We start from the raw sequence: 7,504 nt of genomic DNA, 5'->3' as shown, positions 1-7,504 counted from the left end.
GGCAGTTATGCCACAATAACGAAAATAATTTGTAAAGTAAACATAGTAAAAAAGTATTTAAATGTTTTTAAAGTTGCTACACATTTGAGAAACTATGGCAAATTGGCGCATGCCCAAGCGTATATGTTATTCGGATGGTTCGTGATATATCCTAAATTCCTATGTTGGCCACTATTTATTGGTGGAAATGTCTTTATTTTAGAAAATCGGAAGTTGACACGATAAAGTACTTAATATTAAATTTAGTTTATTAAAAACTATAGAGGTTACCAAATCTCTATTTTACAAATTGTACAAAAGTTCATTTAATTAATATCACTCGTCGCTCAATTTTCATATATTCTGTAGTCCAGATTATACATATTTTTTTTTCAATATTAGGGGTATTAATGATCTTTAGTTTAACATGTTAAAGCCTGTTAAATGGAGAAATATTTACTTCTTTTAACATGTTAAAACGATATAACATTTAACAAGGTTGAGATTCTGTTACTAGGTCTGTTGAATGGAGAATGACGTCATGCAACAGACCAGCTGATGTCGTCACCATTTTTTTTATTGTAGTAACAAGCAATGTAGTATTATACGTAGTTTGTGTCAGTATTGTTTTGGATGTTTATTTAACTAATAAAGCAATGGATGACACTAATAACAATGTAATGACAGTTGTCAATTTGCTCATCTTGATTCTCTTCCTCACAAGTTAGAAGTTCAACAAGACACTCAGTAATCTTAAAACTTACTAAAAAATCAGTAAACTTTAATACAGCTTTCATTTTTCACTCAATTTAGGCTTTTTGTAATAGATTACTTTAATCAAAACTTTGAAGTAAACCAGAAAATGAAGCTTTGGAAGGAAAGGTTATAAATCAATTTGCTTAGAAAATCCATTAGGAACTCTTATGCATTTAATATTTACCATGACTTTAAATAGGGCTTCTCACAATCTTATACTTATGACATTTATCAAGGTAAAACATTTTACATTTAATACATCATGAACACCCCTATAGTGTAAGCAGAAAAAATATTACTTGGTGATTTTACGTTATTATAAGATGGAAGGATAGGTTATTATTACTTATTTTAATATTATAATATTAAAATAATTATTAATATTAATAACTGGATCTTCATATTTTCTTGGAAAATAAGAAAAACAAATTTACTGTAACTTACATGCAAACTGTAGTTCAGATTGTATTATTGTTTTTTCAATATAATATACGCGGGAAGAATAAAATTTCTTAAAAATCTATTGAAAGATTAGTAGTTAGCTAATTTATTTTGAGAAATCTATAACTCAGGAACTATGTGACGTACAGATGTCTATTAGCACTGAAATCAAAGCTAGTTGAATGGGCTATACTGAAGTTTATGACTTTTACCTTCGTAGGAATAGAAGTTTTCATGATATTTGCTAAAAAAAAATTGATTTACAGTTGTTCGGGCAATAAGTTTGATTTATGATAAAGTTCATTTCAGAAACCATTGGACAGATGTCTGCCAGCGCTCAAATTAAAGCTAGTTAAATTTACTACAAAATAATTAATAATGTTTATCTTTGTAGGAGTAGTAGATTTTACGATATTTGACAAAATAAACTCATAAAATGTTGGATTTTTTAAAAAAATATATCTCTACATCCATAAGACGCACATATGTCTGCCAACACTCGAAATAAAGGAAATTTAACTTACTATAAAGTAGTTTATGACACTTATGTTCGTAGGAGCAGTAATTTTTATGATATTCACATATGAATATAGATTAGGCAAATGAAAATTTGTTCGAGCAGCTAAAAATCAATATATTTCAGCGAATTTCAAGTAAACTATTACTCCTACGAATATAAACATCGTAAACTACTTTATAGCTCATTAAACTAGCTTTAATTTGAGTGGTAATAGACTCATTTTTCAATACGCCCCATAAAACCTTTTTATGAAATGTTGCTTTTTAAAAAGCTATATCTCGAAAACTGTTTAACGTAAATAACTCTATTAGGGCTCATATTTTAGCAAATTTACTCTTCTTTAAATAACGTTCTCTTAGATTTTCTAGTGTTTTTGGTAGTTTTTAAGATATAGAGCTCCAGATGAAAAATTATTTTTTTATAGCTTTGAAACAGCCGCCATTTTTTATTCCCTCTACCTATACTTGGCAGACTCGTAAGTTTTGACTATTAATTAAACATAGCTTTCATTAAAGTAATCAAAAATTGGGGCGAGATAACTGCTTTTTTTCTCCTCCTGGGCTCCTGCACTGTTTATAAAGAAATTTTGGCCGAAACGTTGGAAATAATAAAATGACGGCGTGTATAAAAAAAATGACCGTTTCCAACCAAATATTTGTATATAATACAATTAATACTCAAAAATAAGTTTATTGTTATTTACCGTCATTATCCATCTGCTAGCCAATTGCTCGATCCCACGCTGATACCATTTTTTGGGATGGCTGCCAAAGAAATCTTGGACTGCAATTTCAACTTCAATTTTTTTCCTATAGTATATGGTGGATGAGGCAGGAGTTAGAACCCATGATGTTCTTTAAACTTTTCTTTTGTTCGTCGGAAAGTGTGAGAAGGATTATCTTGTTGGAATAAAACTCCTTTTAGGTTGATCAAAGCATGATAACGCTCTGACAACTTCGAGTATAATCTTTCCAGTTGTTTGCAGTATAATTCATAGAGCATTCATCAGGAACAAATTTGTGATGAATAACACCTTCAAAATTTCAAAAAACGTAAAACATGGATTTTTTTTTTCAAATTGCCCTCTTGCAGTAACCAGAAAAGTAGTTTGATCGCGATCTAACCATTGCTCACGGGTATTCAGATTTCGCCAGTAAATCGACTTTTCACAAAAGGTGACAATCTTACAGTAAAATATCATACCAGAAGGGTTTTTCAATAAATGTTCGCAAATTTCTAACGTCTTAGCTGATTGCTGAGGTGTAAGTTCGCGAGGGACCAGTCTACTGCACTTGTTCACCTCCCCATGGAGAGTCGATGGCGACTAACAGTACCTTTCGACACACCAAACTCCCTGGCAAGTTTAAGAGTACTTGTGGACTGAGTTGACTCAACAGTATCCTGCAGAACCTTATCAATATCTATTAATGGTCGCCCGAAGCCCTTCTTCCTTTTCAAGGTCGTATCTCCACAGCTGGTCAAGGACACCTTCCCCTTCATATTTAATAATTGCACGATTTGCATCAGTGGTCGTGAAATTTTTTTCCAGTTATCCCTTAAAATTTACTAGAAATTCGTAGGGCAATGTCACGTTTCTTCTTTGAAAGAAATAATTAAACTGAGGCTTTTTTTGAAGAAGTCGAATGGGATTCAATCAAGTTTAGAGAATGCTCTAAAGGGATTATTAAGTATTGGTAAGTATTAAATAGGATTAAAATATTTACAGACCTTTGAAATGTTGATCTCGATAAAATGGTCATATTTGCTTATACATCCCATTAAGTTTTACTTAAAGAAGATGGCCTCGTGACCTTATATTGTAAACTGTTTTTAGAGTTCTTCTACTGGGTAGTTTCTCTACATCCTGTATCATATCATTATGTCATTATGATCAAATTTACTGGTTGTATTTTTTTATACAGTTGTAAATATCAATATCAATAAGTTTTACTTATTTTGTATTCACTACTGAATGTAACCCCCCTACATGTTTTGTTTTTTGTACATAATATAATGTATTATGGGCATTTCTCTATGAATTTTCTAAAGACGGCATACAGAGACTAAATGCTCCGGATATGACTCACACACCAGATCACTTACCAGAGACAAGAAACATCATCCCATTGGTTCACAGGAGCAGCTGCGCCCTCCAACGTCAGGATAATGAAACCTATTCAGTTAATCATTTCGAAAATTGCTTATAAATTTATTTATTTTCTATATCCTGTTTTCGAAATCTTCTGGAATGGCAATTTCGCAATAGAGCCCTGAAATGCAATTCTCATTGACATACTTTGAACAGGAAACTCAGAATATTTTATGGATGGTGTCATAGAATCACACTCAGCAGAATGCTGAGAATCTTAATTGAATGTTTTAAAATATTATATCGACAATTATAGATAATATAGCATTATTTCTATTATATTATTTTACTGGTCATGGTCTATACATCTGTTTCAACAACTGAGAAATATTAGATATTTTGGATATCGATCTTGGATTCTACAAATGAGAAAGATTAAGTTCTACTGCGCTTTATTGAAAAGGTTTTTATAAATGAATATCAACTAAACAATTATGAGCTAATATGTTAATAACGTGTGTTTTTTTAGACCGTGACTTATGAAATTTACTTTCACAAAATATTTCATAATGTATTCAGTGGGAGAGCCAGAATTTTCTGAGAGGGAGAGGGAAAATGCAAAACAGGTCAATACTAAACTTTTAATCGAAAATTTAGATCTAAAAAATTGTTTATTTATTTTTAAAAATGTATTTATTTCTATATACAACTGTATTAAAATATATACAGCATGTAAATTTGATTTCAGTTAAACAATACATGATACAGACATGTGGAGAATCTACCCACTGATAGGACTCCAATCCCCAGGAACAGTCTTAATTCATATCTCACATCGAATTATTAATTTTTTTTTTTTAGTAATTTATTTATTGCTATTTACAACTGTATAAAATTATATAAAACAAGTAAATTTGCTATTAGAAATAAAATAACTTAATAAAAACATGTGGAGGATCTCCACTTACGGTACTAGAGAAGATCTCGAGGCCATCTTCTTTACAGACACCTAGGGGAATTATCAGGTATTAAAGAAGAAGCCAGGTTAGAAACAAGTGGGCTTTGGTGGTAAGGAAGTTTATCATGAAAGGATTGGTATCTCGTTCTGGCCAAATCGGCAACATATGGGACATTGAGGCCCTGATGGATGATTTGATTCGTGACAAAGTAAGGATCATTAACGAATTTACGAAGGATTTTGGACTGTAAGGATTGGATTCTGGAAGAATTTGTTGGTTTAGTGGAGCCCCAAAGTTCAACTCCTTATGTCCAGATAGGCCTTATAATAGTCATGTTGATCAGTCTTTTTAGTACAAGAGAATTGAATTATAGAATTCAAAAAGAATTGATTTATAGTTGTTCAGACAAATTTTCATTTGCCCAATTGATATTCATATGTGAATATCATAAAACCTACTACTCATACGAAGGTAAGTGTCATAAACTACTTTATAGTAAGTTAAATTTCCTTTATATTGAGTGTTAGCAGGCATGTGTGCGACTTTTTTTTTGCCAATATCAACAACAAATTTATTTTGTCAAATATCATAAAAACTACTACTCCTACAAAGATAAACATAATTAACTATTTTGTAGAATATTTAACTAGCTTTAATTTGAGCGCTGATAGACATCTGCACGTCCAATGGTTTCTGAAATAAAGATTTCATAAATCAAACGTATTGTCTGAACAACTAAAAATCAATTTATTTTAGCAAATATCATGAAAACTTCTATTCCTATGAAGATAATGTTCATAAGATTCATAGGAATAGAAGTTTATAGTCCATTAAACTAGCTTTAATTTGAGTGCTAATAGACATCTGTACGTCACATAGTTCCTGAGATATAGATTTCACAAAATATATTAACTAACTACTAATCTTTCAGCAGATTTTTAAGAAATTTTGCTTTTTAAAAAACTATATCTCGAGAACTATTGGACGTAAATAGCTCTTTTTGGGCCAATATTTCAGAAAATTTACTCTTCTTTAAATATTGTTGTTGGTAGTTTTTAAGATATAGAGCTCCGAATGAAAATTAATGTTTTTTTAAGGATTTGAAACAGCCGCCATTTTTTCCCCCTTCCTATATTTGGCAGACTCATCAATTTTGACTAGTAATTATACATAGTTTTCATTAAAGTAATTAAAAATTGAGGTGAGAATAAAAAGGTAGTTATTTTTTCTTCCCGGTTCTTGTACTATTTGACATTCAGCTTTCCAACGATTCAATTAACGTAAAGATTGGATAAAAATTTCAGAGGCGTTATGAACGATTATAAAAACAATGGTTAACAGAAGAAAAAAAAACTCCGAATAAATCCAGGTGAAGAATTTATGATTTTTAATTTATTTTGAAAAATAGTATTTGGTACTTTGAGACGACACTAAATAGGAATATGAAATGTTTAAAAAAAAGCCACATTATGTTTTATATTTTCTACTATTATCATAGTTCCTGAGATATAGATTTCTCAAAATACATTAGCTAACTACAAATCTTTCATAAGATTTTAAAGAAATTTTTCTTTATTTATAATCATAAAATTCTTTCTTGAGACTGGCAATTTTTTACTAAATAATTCTATAATTCTAATAACTAAAGTAATAAAAGTGTATGATAGTGGTAAAATGAAAAATATTTTTGACTGTGAAATTTAATGGATTTTTGACTTATTGGATAAAAATGTTTTGACCTGGGCAGAATAGCCTGTATGAAGTGTTTGGAAAAATATTAAATAATATGTTTCATAGTGAATTAAGCAGATTGTCCCTGAAGATGGCCGAATTGGCCGAAGCGTTGAACGTGTAAAAACAATAAAAGTTTTGAGACTATAATTTGGATAATGTTTTGAATTATTTAGTAAGAAATTTTTCTTTTTAAAAAGCTATATCTCGAGAACTATTGCTCTTAAATAGCTCTTTTAGGGCTATTATTTCAGCAAATTTACTCTTATTTAAATAATGTTCTCTTAGATTTTCTAGTGTTGTTGGTAGTTTTTAAAATATAGAGCTCCGAATGAAAAATTAATGTTTTTTTAAGATTTTGAAACAGCCGCCATTTTTTATTCCCCTACCTACACTTGGCATCAATTTTTACTAGTAATTATACTTATTATAATTAATAAAAACTGATTAATGTAATAAAAAATTGGGGTGAGATAACTGCCTTTTTTTCTTCCCGGCTCTTATACTATTTGTAATGGGTTGGAAGTTTGGACCGTGTGTCTAGTGAATGTTATAATAGTCTTTTCAGTCTTGTATGAGGATTCCATATCAGTCGTTTGTTCTGATGTTGGGCTCATTCAAGTGGTTGGTAAGTTTATCATCGAAGGATTGGTATCTTAATGTTTGATCTTTTAACCTAAATTGTTATTATGTCTATTACCCACTTTTTTTAGTATTTATTGTATTAATGAACCCATTATCCTCTTATCTTCAAACCTTATGTATTGTTTAAGAATAAAATCACTTATTTTTAGTAATTTCTTTGAAAAATTTTCTAACAAGCATATATAGCATGTTACATGTCAGGTAAATGTTAATTTAAATAGCTACAAACTGTCGCTCCTCCCATGTTTCTACCTTAATCATGAGTGGAGCTATTTGTATTTAAAAAACTAGCCATTAACAATTTAGAAAACTATCGAGCTATAATTTCAAAACTGGTGAAGATAATTTAAGAAAACTTGGATGTTCCTCTTAGGTGCCAGGAAG

The sequence above is a fragment of the Halyomorpha halys genome, unplaced genomic scaffold, assembly GCF_000696795.3.
Source record: "Halyomorpha halys isolate HHAL.00 unplaced genomic scaffold, Hhal_1.1 Scaffold28.1, whole genome shotgun sequence".
NCBI classification, from domain to species: Eukaryota; Metazoa; Arthropoda; class Insecta; order Hemiptera; family Pentatomidae; genus Halyomorpha; species Halyomorpha halys.
Note: the sequence above shows the minus strand (reverse complement) of the source record.